This window comes from Lonchura striata, chromosome 15, assembly GCF_046129695.1.
Source record: "Lonchura striata isolate bLonStr1 chromosome 15, bLonStr1.mat, whole genome shotgun sequence".
Taxonomy (NCBI): Eukaryota; Metazoa; Chordata; class Aves; order Passeriformes; family Estrildidae; genus Lonchura; species Lonchura striata.
The window spans coordinates 9,473,820-9,489,282 of record NC_134617.1 but is presented as its reverse complement, the minus strand read 5'-3'; the positions used below and the strand labels follow the sequence as shown (position 1 = coordinate 9,489,282).

General features: G+C 46.6%; 1 long non-coding RNA gene across 1 annotated transcript; it reads left to right on the top strand.

Annotated features, from left to right (window-relative positions):
- Positions 1–4,070: 4,070 nt before the first annotated feature.
- On the top strand, positions 4,071–14,559 carry LOC110481030 (uncharacterized). The gene is made up of 5 exons (XR_002467194.3): positions 4,071–4,133; positions 5,393–5,663; positions 13,077–13,172; positions 14,156–14,250; positions 14,380–14,559. It is a non-coding gene; the product is annotated as an uncharacterized LOC110481030 (long non-coding RNA).
- Positions 14,560–15,463: the final 904 nt, after the last annotated feature.

The window sequence follows — 15,463 nt, the reverse complement described above, 5'->3', positions numbered from 1 at the left end:
TTGCAACTCACTTAGGCCCAGACCATATCTGGCACTTTCTGCTGTCTCAAAGAGCAAATCCCATTTCATGTGATCCTGCAGATGTGCAGGACTGTGCTGCAGGAGCTGGGATGAGGCTCTGGAGAAGGGACCCATCGCTTGGTTAGCCTTGGATTTGGTGTTCAGGAGGGAGGTGCCACCTCCCTTAAAGTCTCTGTGCCCAGTTCTGAGTTTTCCAGCTCATTCAGATGCCTGGGTGTTGCTGTGAGGAGCAGAGAGCCTGTTCCCAGGGACAGGCTTTCCTCTCTTAGCAGAGACATCCAAAGGGCCATATTACAAGTAGAGACATCATGGCTTTGCCTAATAATAAACCTATTGACTTAGGACATTTGGGGGCATGAATTAAATAAATTTGTGTTTTACTGAACATAATGTCGGCCAAGTCCCTTCTAGCCAAAGGCCATCTCTTCTGAAGCAATCAGGGCCTTAAATGCAGTAAAACTGAAAATTTATAACTAAAAAATGGAGTGAAGAGTGTTGGTTTGACAATATTGCACAGTCCTGTCCCAGTCTACATTCAGTTCTCAGCTATTCTCTGCCTGCAGTCCAATAGTAAAGTCATATTTATTTTCTTGGCTCTGCTGTGTTAATGAAAAAGCCACTTAACAAAACAAATAGAGGGAAGGACATTTGCAACCAATTATGGTATTGCTGATCAGTCACATTGTGCTGGAAATTACACGCTGAAGTTCAGCCCAGGCAGCTGATCAATGACCGGGCAGCTTGGCACCGGTGCACGCTATCAACTTCATAAATCAATGTAATTCCAGTCCCTGTGCCAGCATATATAGGTGTAGTCAATATGACATCAATATTATATAATGATGGTTAAAACTAATTGCCCAAACACCGTGGTCTCTTATCTACTGTGCCACCCCACCAGAATCTGATGCTGCTCCAGCAGGGAGGGTGGAATTTGGTACTGGCTGTTCCTTAAACATACGCCTGGGCATCGCTTAAAATCATGGGTTTAAGGCGTTTTTTGTTGGTTTTTTTTTTTTTTTTTAAACCACAAGGGAAGTCAGCACTCCAGCATGTCATTGAGGGCTGACCAAATTGCCAGCCAGCTCTGTGCCCCTGGGAGGACGTGGTGTGCACGCCGGGCCTGGCACGCGCGGCAGGAATGGGGCTTCTCCTTGGTGGCAGATGCACATCTTGGCTGGTTTATGCATGGCTTCCTCCTCTTAATTAGCTCTGACATTTTAGCTCTTGTAATATGGGTTTGGCTTAGGAGTTAAGGCTGAAAACTTTGGGAGATTTTTTTGCTGGAAATGAAGTTTGGTTTAAGTGCAGGAAATCTGGGATGCTTCTAACAGTATTTGAGCTTTGTGATGGTCTGGAGCAGGGAACTGCAGGAGCTGCTGAGCGTGCTGGTGGTCACTGCCTCCCACACCTGATACCACCAGTTTCAGTGCTCTCTGCTCTTGCAGTTCACTCTTGTCACAGAAAATACATCATTTGTACTTATAAAAAACCTGCAATTTATATTAACTATTTAGAAACAACTTTTTTAAGGGTACCTGGACACTGAAGACATCCTAATAGGATTTTTGTAAATCCCACTCCTCTCCAGCCAAGTGATTTACTTATCTCCCCACCTCTAATGTTTTATACACAATATTTTACCTGGAACCACAGCAACATCTACTCTGGCACATACACCAAGCCTCTTACTTGGCCATGGCTTCAGCTTTTCTGGGAGCACACCTGGCCCTGTGTTATGTGGGACCTGCTGTTTGTCCCACATCATAACAACAGGAAAAGGGACCTTTGGGCAGTACTGATCCACCTTGGCACAGTAACTTCTGTTGTGTCCTCATACCTCAGCTGCATTTCTCAGATTCATCGTGTCCTGGAGTCACTGGAAAAATGAGATTTCTATCTCATTCCTCTGTGCTTAATTCTTATTAATTCAAGTATTTTACTACATAAAGGATATTTTAACTGTAATATTGATTAATCAATCACCAATGAATCATGACAGAATGTTTTGGAAGAGACCTTAAAGTACATCCTGTTCCAACCCCTGCCATGGGCAGAGACACCTTCCACTAGATCAGGTTGCTCAAGTCCCATGCAACCTGGCTTTGAACATTTCCAGGGTTGGGGCATCCACAGCTTCTCTGGGCAACCTGTGCCAGGGCCTCCCCACTCTCACAGAGAAAAATTTCTTGTAATAACCAACCTCGGTCAGTTTGAAGCCATTTCTCTCATCCTGACCCTCCAGGTCCTTATCTGATCAGTCTTGTCTCCTGTCCCCCTCTGCTCTGTGCCAGTGCCAGCTGCAGCTCACTGCTGGCTCCCAGCTCTGCTGCACCTTTCATCCAGGGAATGCTCTGTTATCAGCACATCTTTATATTCTGGGAGCATGTACAGGAATGGAGCCATGGCTGTGCAAGGTGCTCTGCAAAAGTGGAGGGGAAAAGGCAATCCCTGCCCTGAGTGTATGTTCTGCAGGCACTAAGAGCCAAGGGGATATACAGCACATGCACATACACAAAATATATGTGCATATATATGTATATATATGTATATATATATATGGCAATGACCTTTCTTTGGTAGCATAATTAGGTTTGGCTAATGCTTAGCTGAGAGCAGACATAGGGAGCAAGGAAAAGAGGGAAAAAACTCCTGATTCATGTTGCCCAGCCACAGCTGAAGCTAAGTTTGGCTGGGTTTTTGGCAGAAGTGAGTTGTAAGGATAGTTTTGAAGGAGGAGAAAGGAGTGGCTGGTCAGATTTTATCAGGAAGGTTTTCCCAGGCTTAAAAGAAAGCTGGGCAGAATGTGAGCCTGAGCTTTGGGAAGGAGCTGACAGAAGGATTATAGAGCCCAGTGGGGCAAAGGCTGTGGGCTGGCCATATGTAGGTAGGCTGTTGGTTCATCCAGGTAAGAGATGTGCAAAGGTAACAGGAATAAAGACTAGAAGGCAAGAAGCTCATAAATTATGTAACTGAAGGACTGGTATGGTCATGGAGTGAATTGATGTGGCCTTGAGGGTAGCTGCTAAACCTGAAGTTTGTAATAACTGATGTAAGAAGAGGGAGGATTGGAGGAGATTTTAAAAAATAAAATTTTAGACATGATAAAAAGAGCGAATTTGAGACACAGTTCCAAGAAATCCAGCCTGGTATCACTTTGGTGAGAAGGAAATGGAGAAAACAACCTATTCCTGACTGACTGGGAGGTGTAAGGTCGGGGGGAACACTGACTGGGCTGCTCTGTAGAGCTCTTGCAGTCTTTTTGAGTTATTTGGCTATTTCCCCAATTTATTTTTTTATTAATGGACTTTTAAAAATATCATTACTGATTCTGGTAATTTACCCAGTGTCACAAAACATTGGTGACTGTGACTGTACCCAGCCTGATTCTTCTCATGGGACAACTGCTTCACACCAACTTGGTTTCTTTTGATATTTCCACAAGTTCTAGCAGAAAAATACTCTGAGAAAATTTTATCTTGTGGTGGCTTATCCTTTATAACTCTGGCCATCACTCAAATAAAAAATGGCAGTGGTCTGTGGAAAAAAAGAAAAATAATTGAAAAATTGATTCTTCCTTATGTTTTTCCAAACCACCAGAGCAGTTTACCATTTCTGGGAAAACATGCAATCAGGCACTATTTCCCTTAATGTCAGAATGTAGAATAATGCTTAGATGAATTTTTCAAAGAAGACACTTTTATATTTGTCCTATCAAATGGAGAACATAATCAGCTTTTTCTTTCTCTTACCTTAAATATTTACATCTAGAAACATTAAGTAGATTTGTTTTCCTTCCTTAGTGTGCTTGGTTGGGGAAAAAAAGGGGATTTTATACTGATTTTTTTGGTTTGTTTGCATTGGAGTATAAAACCAGGATATAGAACAGTTGGAAATGGGCTGGAGGATTTATCAGTTAATCTTGGAGGACATCATATCTAGTATGGTACAATGGAAAGGTGTGAAATCCTGCATCCAGTAGGAACACTTCCTTCAGTTTTCATTACCTTTATTAGATAAGAATAACAGAATAATTTGTACTCTTTCAAGGTTTCTACAAGATAATTGACTTCTTTGTGATCCTCTTCAAATTGGAAGCCGCCTGACTCTATGTGAGTTCCCAACCACACCAGTAACAGCTGTGTTTGTGTGAAGAAACCTTCATCACAACCTTGGGTTTGCACGAGGAGACCCCAGACCCTCCTGCAGCTGGGGTGGGATGCTGAGGAGCAGGGCTGCTCCTGGGCTCTGGCAGGGGACGTGGGTCACACCTGAGATGGGATGGGACGTTCCTGGGCTCTGGCAGGTGATGTGGGTCACACCTGAGATGGGATGGGACGTTCCTGGGCTCTGGCAGGTGATGTGGGTCACACCTGAGATGGGATGGGACGTTCCTGGGCTCTGGCAGGTGATGTGGGTCACACCTGAGATGGGATGGGACGTTCCTGGGCTCTGGCAGGTGACGTGGGTCACACCTGGGCTGGGGTGGGACGTTCCTGGGCTCTGGCAGGTGACGTGGGTCACACCTGGGCTGGGGTGGGACGTTCCTGGGCTCTGGCAGGTGACGTGGGTCACACCTGGGCTGGGGTGGGATGTTCCTGGGCTCTGGCAGGTGATGTGGGTCACACCTGGGCTGGGGTGGGATGTTCCTGGGCTCTGGCAGGTGACGTGGGTCACACCTGGGCTGGGGTGGGATGTTCCTGGGCTCTGGAAGGTGATGTGGGTCACACCTGAGATGGAGTGGGATATTCCTGGGCTCTGGAAGGTGATGTGGGTCACACCTGAGATGGAGTGGGATATTCCTGGGCTCTGGCAGGTGACGTGGGTCACACCTGGGCTCGGGTGGGATGTTCCTGGGCTCTGACAGGTGACGTGGGTCACACCTGGGCTGGGGTGGGATGTTCCTGGGCTCTGGCAGGTGACATGGGTCACACCTGAGATGGGATGGGACATTCCTGGGCTCTGGCAGGTGACGTGGGTCACACCTGAGATGGGATGGGATGTTCCTGGGCTCTGGCAGGTGACATGGGTCACACCTGAGATGGGATGGGATGTTCCTGGGCTCTGGCAGGTTACATGGATCACACCTGAGATGGGATGGGACATTCCTGGGCTCTGGCAGGTGACGTGGGTCACACCTGGGCTGGGATGGGATGTTCCTGGGCTCTGGCAGGTGACGTGGGTCACACCTGAGATGGGATGGGATGTTCCTGGGCTCTGGCAGGTGACGTGGGTCACACCCGGGCTCCTGTGGCCTTGCGGGGAGGGAGCAGCTCTGTGTGCCCGAGGATCTCCTCCCAGAGCTCTCCCGAGGCTCGCAGCAGCGCTGCACCTGCCCCCACGTGCTGGGACAGACATTTCCTCTCAACAGATGCTGCAGGGGGAGTGAAGAGGAAGGTGAAGTGGTGCAGTCTCAGACTCTGCTCCCCACCAAAAGATGCAGCTCCCGAGGCTCCAGTTTGGCCGGTGGACCCACAGATGTGCAGGAGCGCTGTCTGCCGGGACACACGGCCCCGAAGGAGCCCTGCGGCGGTCCCTGCTCCCGGCGGGCACGCACAGATGGGCATCTCCAGCAGCCCGAATTCCAGCTCCTGGCTCTGCCAGCCCGGTGACGGCAGCACATTTGCACAAGGAGCCACTGGGTGAGTAATACCTGCCTCTGCAGACACAAATCCTGCAAACACTTTGTGGTAAAGCTGCTGCTGCTCTGGGAAGGGAGGATGCACTTTACTCCGAAAGCAGAGGATGAAAGACTCTGTGGCAACGGCTTCTCTTTGAAAGGGCTGAGCCCAATCCTCTGCAGAAGCAGCTGGTTGTTATCAAATCTCTGATCTCCGGAGCATTAATGCCCTGCCTGCACCGAAGGCAGCCAGCACACACTGCAGCCTCGCAGCCTTCTGCTGAGCATCTCAGCCTCACTTCAGCAGCGCCGTGCTAGCTGCAGTGAAACGGAGGATGGAAGGGATTCGCCTGTCTCAGTCTCCTGTCAGGCAGGTCAGGAACAACCTGAAATGGCTGCGTTTGCTCAAATCCTGAGCTACAGGTGTGCCTGTCAGCACAGAACTGTCTAAAAATTAACCACGTTTGCGCCTTCCCTATCTGTCAGCAGATAAGAGCGTTACCTCAGAGACAGGCAGGGGATATTGCTGATAGACTGAACCCGGGTGCTGGGTAACTCCTGACTTTGACCTTGGCCACTTATATCACTGGAGCAAAATTCTGCATGCTTCTGTTTGCTTACATGGAGATAAGGATACTACCCTCTGGATTAAAAGTGTCATTAAAGAGGCACATTATGATTATAATTATTATTTTACAAGCTGAAAATAGTGCGCAGAAGCTGGCAGGGCTGCTGCTGAGGTGCTTCAAGGAGTGTGTGCCTTTGCAAAAGGCCGGAAGAAACTGCACAGGAGGATTTTCTCATACATAAGCTGAGGAAAAGGATTATCTGTGAAACAGCTAACAGTTTTTATTTACTGTGAAAATCTGAGTCTCACTCTCAATTTCCCATCAAGATAAAATGCAGGCATTTGGTTAAAATGGTAACTTAATGCTCCAGAGGTTTAATTACCACCACTCTATAATCAAAATCAACACAGAGTGCAAGCTGTAGCTCCCAACTCCAACAAGAAATGCAGCTTCCCACAAAGCAGTCAATAAAAAGAAGATATATAACATGTGCTTGGATTTTGTGGTCCTTCCCACAGCTGAACTTGCAAATCTGCTATTGCTAATGGTTTTATTTCAAACCCCAGGTTCTCCCTTAGCTTTTATCAAGCTCCAGATCTCCTTATTTCTACATTTTAATTTTGTCTGTGTATAATACCTATACACAAGGTACTGAAATAAGGGAGTTTGCAGTGCTGGAAGCTAATTTTTTTTTTTTTCTTGTACCAACAGAAAGCACTGAACTAATCTCAATAGTAGTTATTACTGAAATTTTATAAGGGCCTTGGTTGGAAAAAGTGTCATGAAAGCAGGGTTGTCTTCTGGGCTGAGGCTGGTGTGATCCCTGGCATGGATGTACACAGATCAAATGATCCATCCTCCTCCATTGAAGTTCCTGGTGCTTTTCTTTAAGGACTTCAGGACTTCTGGATCACAGGACCAGCTTGGGTCTTGCTTAGGACAGATTTCCCCCTGCAAGTTGAGATTTTTTTTCTCCAGTGCCTTCTCCCAGTGCATTTTCTGAATGGGGCCGTAGTTCTGAGCCAAGTGATGATCCCTGTGAAAATTGCACAAGCTCTTTATTTTGTCTGTTCCCTTGCAAGTCAAGTTTCTTGTGAGCAAAGCTTTTACCTGTCCTGCAGCCACACTCCTGCCAGGCACCAGGGCAAAGGTGTCCAGCATGGGTATACTGTTAACAAAGCAATCCTCTGCCAGGGGCTGAGCCCTGAATTTACATCCTGGGATGCTCCCAGATGCTGCAGTAGCAAGGACAGAAGTTGCTCTCCAAAAAAACTTTGCTATGGTGTCTGCCTTTTAAGCAAGGGTTAATTTTCCTCCTCATCAGCCCCCCATAAAAAGCAGCACATTCTGTGAGCTGCTCCTACCGACTTGTGGAAATAAGAGATACCCTATTAGCAATCCCTGTCCAAACACTGTTGGACTGGTTAGTGCCAGCACTTTCCATCCAGCACTAGTATTTGTTTTTCCATGCTCTTAATCTTAGAAATTGAATTGAGTCTGATAAAAGTGACTTCCTGAATATTGCATAACAGTTTACGTCTGTCAGGAGGGAAGACAAACAGACCTGACCTTGAACTCGTAAAGTTTCCTCCCAGCAGGTAAAAGCTTCCAAAAGTCTGAGCAGGGGATCGTTGTCTCCTCACTGCCCTGGGACAGCAATGAGATTTCCCTGGCAGCCATTCTCTCCATTAAAAAAAGCTCTGTAAAATGCTTTGGATCCTCCTCTGGGACCTGAGAATCCCCTGGAAAGAGCTGCAGCAGGAAGGCAGCTTCATGTTCTTGCTCCAAAAAGGAGGCAGAGGAGAAATCCTGTCCATATCTGGCAGGGTTTAGCCTCCAGGGATTAATTAAAGGCTTTTTCAGTTTTTCTTTCAAACCTCACAACATTCATCCCCGCCTCACTGAATAGGGAAAAAGGAGAGGCATTTTCTCTGGTGAAGCACCAGCCTGTTTCAATTTTCAGTTTTACATTGCAGTAATATGCTTTTCCTAAGGGAATACCACAGGAAGGGCAAACTTTGGCTTCTCACCATTGGAGCATTACGTCATTAAAACGAGCTGGAAATCTGAGCAGCGGGCAAAACAAATTCCCTAAACTTAATAATTCCCCCTTCCCTTGGTGCTTCTGTCCCTCTTCCCTGTCCACTGGCAAGGCAGGTGGAGGTGTTGGCAGAGCCAGCATGGGATGGGGACCAGGGCACGAGGAGTGGCTGATGGTGCTACAGGGGCAGGGAGGTGTCCTGCATCTTCTGAGCTGCTGGCACTGCTGGGGTTGGGACTAACGGAGCTCTGGGGCAGCAAAATCCTTTCTTCTTTAACTCAGACTTTGGTGATGGCTGCAACAGGGAGCCACCTGGCTCTCAGGACTCCCTGTGAAAGATCTGAAGAATTTTGCACAGCTTTCCCACTACCAGAAAAGTGCAGGGCTTGGTAGACTCTGGGTTTTTGGGCAGCATCCTAAGGAAGCACCACAGCTCCCAGCTCAGCCCACTCTGAGTGCGTGCATGGTGCCCTGCAGTTTTTGTTTTCTGACCCCATTACCTATTCTAGTTTGGCTTTCAGCTGCTTAGGCTTGATTATTTTAAACCTCTCTATCTGATTATCAGCAGCCCAGCCAGGCCAGCTAAGGGGATTCTGGGGGATCCCCGGCAGGGTTGCAGAAGGATAATTTGCCTCTCATTCATGCTTTTGAGTGCGTTGGTCAGCTGAGGGGACAGGGGGGAGAGTTACAGGGACATTCCAAGTGGGGAGAAGGCAGCTCCCCGTGCAGCCCCTGTGCCACAGCCTCACCAATCTCAAACCCTGCTGCAGGATGCAGTACCTTGCTGCCGTGGGCGCGGGGAAACGCGTCCTGGCAGGCACCCAGCACCCCCAGATCTCAGCGGTGGGCACCACGGCACACACCAGCCCACGCTGGCACGGCAGGATGCTTCTGGAAGCAGAGCAGCCCAGGGACACGCTGGCATGGCAGGGTGCAGCACATTGGTACCCAACCCAGGCATCCCTCGGCAACCTTTCCAGAGCTGCCTTGCTCTTGCTTTTCAGTTTTCTATTGTTGTCCTGGAGCTGTTTTCCTCCTCCTCCCCCAGCAGGATGAAGAAGCCTCCAGCTGGCCTAGGAGGCTTATCAGCTCTGTCTGGCTGGGTGTTAACAGTTTATTTGCATAAGTACCTGTCCCCGTCATATGCCGCTTGCCTTTGTGACTCACTGTAGCTGTTTATTTTTCCTCCAGCAGCCAGGCTTGCGGCTGCTGCTCCCTGAGGTATGCCAGGGCAGATGCCACCACCCCAGGGCACTGTGGGATGTCTGGCACGCTTGGGGCAGGAGCTCACCCTCGCTGGCTCACCCTATCCTGCCCTGCAGGACCAGCTTGGAAATTAAATGTGTAACTGGTCGGGTCCTGATTTCTCCTGGCTGTCAAGATAAAATTCAACTGAACCCCCTCCCCCGTTTCACACCTCAGCAGCTGTCCCTGGCTGGGGAGAGCAAGGTTTCACCTGGGACCACAGTCCCAGCTCCTGCTGCAGGGAAGGGTGATGGGTAGCTGCCTCATCCCTGCTGACAGCACTCAGAGAGGCATAGAATGCCCTGAATTGGAAGGGAGCCACACAGACTATAGAGTCCAATTCCTGGTCCTGCACAGGACAATCCCAGAAATCCCACGTGCCTGTGGGTGTCATCCTAAGGGAATTTGGACATTGTCCAAATGCTCCCGGAGGTCTGTCAGGCTTGGTGCTGTGACCATTCCCTGGGGAGCCTGCTCCTGGTCACAACCACCCCTGGGGGAAGAACCTTTTCCTGATATCTTTATTTTAAAGAGCTGAGACCCTTAAAGCATTTTCTGGTCTCAGCTCCAAAGGCAGAGGCAGTGTAACCTGCCACAAACTCTTGAGGCTGTGCAAAAACAAGCATTGTACAGCTCTGCTCCAAGTGCTGGTCGTGACCGCAGAGTCACCTCCTCAGCCAGGAGCCCAGCGATCTTGTTTCTGCTCATTAGCTCTGAAAGGTTTTTCCATCCATAATAAGAAAGTCATTAATGTTAAACTTCCACTGCCAGGTAGGATTGATTTGAAGATTACAACCACAATAAAAGGGGGATGCATTGCATATACAATGTGTTAAAGTCCTGGCATGCAGGAATTGTTGCTTTGATGGTTGCCTGTCATCTGTGGAGCTCACCAAAGCTCATCCATGGAGCTCAGACAGATGTCTGGAAAGGGTAGCAAGGAGTGGCTACTTTCAGAGGGAAAAGGTAAATTCAAATCAGTAGCATCCTCTGCAGAAGGGCTGTAATCCTGTCCCAGGAGATAATAGAATTGGTGACCTAACATGTCTCCATGCTCTTGTTGATCTGACATTTTATTAATATGGTGCACAGCCTAGAGATCCTCAGTGTTCCCAGATGGAAAATGGTCAGTGTGGGACTCTCTCTCTAAGGAGCTACCAAAACTGACTTATCTTCTCCTGAATGTGGCCCAGAAACCTGGGTGCTGTTGTGTGGTGTGTTCTGCTGATGTGCTCTGCCTCCCCTCCATGGCTGATGTGTCAGTGAATCAGCTGTCCATCCAGCCAGCCACTTCTTGTATGTAAAAGTTATTTTAGACATATATCATTCATCATATAAAATGCTTTTGACAATGAGCCGTACAGGTGTGCATTGCTCTTCTGAGTGGGAGATGGATGGATGGATGGATGGATGGATGGATGGATGGATGGATGGATGGATGGATGAACTTGGTGAGAAGAAAGAGGGATTTGGCTCAGCTCAGCACATCTAGCCTCAGCTCTGACTTTGTGATATTACAGGGCAGACCAAAGTGTGTGAGAAAGAAGTGAGCATGGGAAGGCAGATAAACAGTAATTTGCTATGAGTATGATCACTGAAGAGGATCAGTGGATTTGGTTTGTCCAAAGAAAAATGCAGAGAGAGAAAAATGCAGAGAGAAAGAAGCAACCCATACACCATGTGTGCCATTCAAAAAGTGGTTAAAGGAGCAGAACCACAGAAAGATAAATTCATGAAGCCAGGAGAGTGCTGCAGGAACCTCATTATAAATATCATGTTAAGTTGTAGATCAAGAAATCCCCGACTTTCCATCTTTATCTCTTGTCCTTAAAAGCATTAGCAGCTGACTTGTCCTTCTGGCTACTCTCAGGTTTTTCTGAGATGTAGTTTCCCATTCCATGTGCTTCCCTCATCCAGGCTGTGTTTGCTGCATGGGAACACTGATGGAGTGTCCATGTCAGCCCCCCTATGGTTAAAACCAACCCTGTAAGCAAACCTTCATAATTTTATTTATGACTTTTGGATGAGATAATGGTTTTCCACTTTGAAAAGAAAGCTTGCTACTTCAACATTTATTTTCTATAAATGCCATGGCATTTATATTGCAACAGGAGACTATTCAGTGACATTATCTGATAAATATCGTGTTATACAGCTGCAATTTACTATGCATATATTTTTAACGGTGCTTCTAAGCTAAATTAAATGCTTCTAAAATATGGTACTTAAGGAAAACAAATGTCTGTTCTAGCAATTTTGTTTTTCAGGGTGCACTATTTTTTTAAAAGCAGATACTATCTTCATTCTGTCAGGCAGTAAATTATGCACTTGCACTTTCATAAACTCTCCCCTTGGGAACTTAGTCAATGAAATGGAAATGTCTTTTTCACACCCTCCAACTCCAGAGAAATACAGGGAAATAGCCAACTTGGTTATAAACTGAATGTCTAGAGGGAATCCATATAAAATGTGGATTAATGCAGTCCTGATGCATGTATTGTTTAGCACATGTACCATTCACTCAAATGGTGCATTGAGTTGTGACTGGGATCATTAATGTTTCCCTACTTTTTTCTGAATTGGGAGAGTAATTGCATGTTCTGTGGTGGGATCTGCAGGTATAAAGACACTCACTGGCATTGGACTGTGAACCTCCCTCCCAAGCCAGCAGACCTGCAGGAGGAGGAAGGCTCTGCTGGCCTGCTCAAGGCATAAAGCAGGACAGCATTTACACCTCGGTTGGTCTTTCCTGTGCTGTGGGGTGGGACTGGGCAGGACAAGGGCTTGCAATGGCGTATCCTGCCCATGGGATAGCCTCTCACGAGGGAGAGCAGAGCTCCTGAGGCAGCTGAATTCGATGTTCCTTGTAGGTCCCTTCCAACTGAATTATTTAAATCTACTTCTATTTTCACCATCCATCACCCAGAACCACAGAGTTTTGCCTGTAGCAGTCGAATGTCTTCATACGCAGCCCTGTGTGGTCCAAGGAGTTGTGCTATCCCCCCACCACATCACGTGTGGAAAATGTGAAAAGCCAGCAAAAAGGCAGCAAAGAAAAGGAAGCCAGGAAGGGATTTGCAGGGGAGTCTGCTGAGATGCCCAAGGATCCCTCAGAAGCAGGAGGAGGAGCTACAGCATCTCTCCTGTCCCAGGAAGGGCACTGAAGCTGTTCACCTGATTACTGATGGTCCTCATTTTCCCCAATCTACCTTTAAGAGCCCTCTAAAAGCACCAACTCTTCCACTCTGGGGAATGCATTAAATGTGAGATGTATTAAATGCATTTGGCAATGGCAGCAAACTTAGAGAAAACAGGGAAATCAACAGCAACAACAACAAAAAAGGAATCTTGAAATTTGGCAGAAAAAATTGCAGTGCAAACCCCGCAAGAACGTGAGTATCTTTGCACAAAGCCACTTATGGATGCATTCCTTAAAGGTAATCCCTTCAGACAGTATGAGGCTGCCATTTCTTTGAAAGATATTAAAGCAGCTGTTGCTAGAACACAGAGAATTACTGAGCTATCTGTCAAGGGATGGACATTTGTAATGCTATATCTTTTTTTTTTTTTTAATTTACAGTTTATTTTGATACCAAATTTCCAGCTACTGAAGGTAATTGAGACTGCAAACAAAATCTCACCATCCACTGATCTGCCAAATCAAATTTTTTCTCCTGTAAGTAGAGTGTTTTTCCTTAGCTTCAGAGAGGAAAAGAATTATGCAGAATGAATGAGAAAGAAAAGGGGTTAGTTTAGAAGGGGATTAGTTTATATAATGACCATAGCAGCCATCTCTCCGTTGATCTGTCGTAGTTCATTCTCGAAGATGCAAATTATTATCATTGTCATTTAGAACAGAGCTTGTTCATTTTCCTCCTGCTGCATCTGCTTACCACTCTCCAAATTAACACATATTTTAATAAAAACTAAATATCCTGACTATAGCTGGGATATGGATGACCCCAGCTGGGATATGGATGAAGCAAGATTCTTATAATCTTTGTGCTGTCCTCCTGGAATGACTGTGCACTGCCCTGGTCCTAGAAAGGAATTAGAGTAGCCATAAGGCTATTTTGATGACTTTTGGCTACCAGAGGCCTCAAAAGAGGGCATCTAAGGCAGTAAGTTAGTAGCTGTGTGTCTCCTGTGCTGTTTCAAGTTGTGTGGTGTTTCTGAGGGCTCTCTAGGAACTCTCTGTCACTGGAGCAGCTCCCTGCTCCATGATGTCCTCCCACACCAGCACCGGGGCTGGGTGGGTGTCGCAGCAGGAATGGGCTAAGGGAGCTGAGCTTCCCTCGTGGCTTTTTCCCTAGCTAATGGCAGAAAACAGAATAGTTCTAAAGATCTTCAAAATGAATTTGGATTTTTGTTCTCTTTGGTGACTACTTGCACTCCCATGGACCAGTCCTATCCATCTGGTTTTCCTGTACTATGGTAATCAAATTTGATGCCAACATGGCAACTGGGCTTTCCTCCTCTCTTCTGTTTGCACTGAGATTTTCACTGGTCCCAACTCTTACTGAGAGGTTTCTTTTCAATCAAAGTGTTGAAGAGTAACTATTTCATATGCTTGTTCTCCTGAAGTTGCTTTAACACTTTTGTAGCTCTAAGGTGAGCCAATTCACCCCTACAATTCAGGTATTCACCTCTAAAATTCAGGAATTCACACACCTAATCGCTCCAAGCAGGATGCTCCTCCAAGGTGGGAAAGCAGCCCTGAAGTGACAGCTCTCCAGCATTTTGGGGGACTCAGGGTAAGTGCTGGGATTTAACTCTGCAGAACTCATATAAAACTCACAGAGACTCTGTCTTTGACTTCAAAACATCTGTTAATTCTACTTGTGTGCTCATCACTGAAAGGCTGCCTATATCTTTCCTTCCAGGTTTGTGAAAATAAGCACCGGTGAATGAAGATGAAAGAGAAATGTTGCTGGTTTCTTCCCTGGAGATCGTATTTCTTACTTGTTGCATAACTGCTTATTTTAGCATCAATCAGCCAAGCCTTTGTTGTGCAGACAATTCTGTCCTTTTAAAGGATTTGTGCAGTATTGTTTCTTCCAAAATGCTTTTTTTTTTGTTTTTATTATTAGATTTATTTCCTCTCTTAGCAAATGCCAACTGACAACACCCTGCAACACCCTGTCGGAGCTCTTCATAAGTGTTACATAAATGTCATACTATGTAAACTGAGTGTTGTATATAACATATACATGACCTTTCTGGAGAACCATCCATCAGGTGCTGTTCTCTGTGTGTGTCACGTTTATGCATTTGTACACAAGCTGTGTTTAAGTGTGCATATATGGTAGCCAAAAATCTCTTAAGAGGAGTACTTGAAAAGCAGAAATGTCCAAACTCTTGTCAGTGCAACTTCATCTACACCCTTTTGTCGAAGCAGAACAAGACTTCAATTGCATGTCCAGATACTCTTTTCCTTCTGTGTGTGCAGTGAGATGGTCAGCAAGGGGCTCAGCAATGCCTATTGTTCAGCACATGAGCCTAGGCAGAGCACATTATTCAGCACATTATTCACGTGTCCGACCACTTATGGATTTCACAGCAGTAGAAAATCCTGCTCCAGTATTTCTCCGTGCAGTTTTCAAAGCAGAGCAAGGTGCTCATGTTCTGGATGGTGAAAATGTAGTGAGGTTGCAACCAGGCATGCTGTGGACCTGCCATGCCATGACCCTCTTTAGATGTGCACTCCAGAAATCCTGGAGATATGGCCTAGAGGGTGGTAAGGCTGTAGCATGCTGTACAGGACCAGAGCAGGGACCTGCAGGTTCCTCAAAAGACAGTATTATTAATTTCCTCATGGCTTTTTCTACAGCACTTTGCACTACACTGCCTCAGCACCTTCATTAATCCTCCTCAAGCACTCATTCTGAAGATGGGTCAGAGTGACACATGGATGGATTAAGGTCAGTTTTGACTAATTCAGGGTACTCCATCTGAAAAGCATAGCGT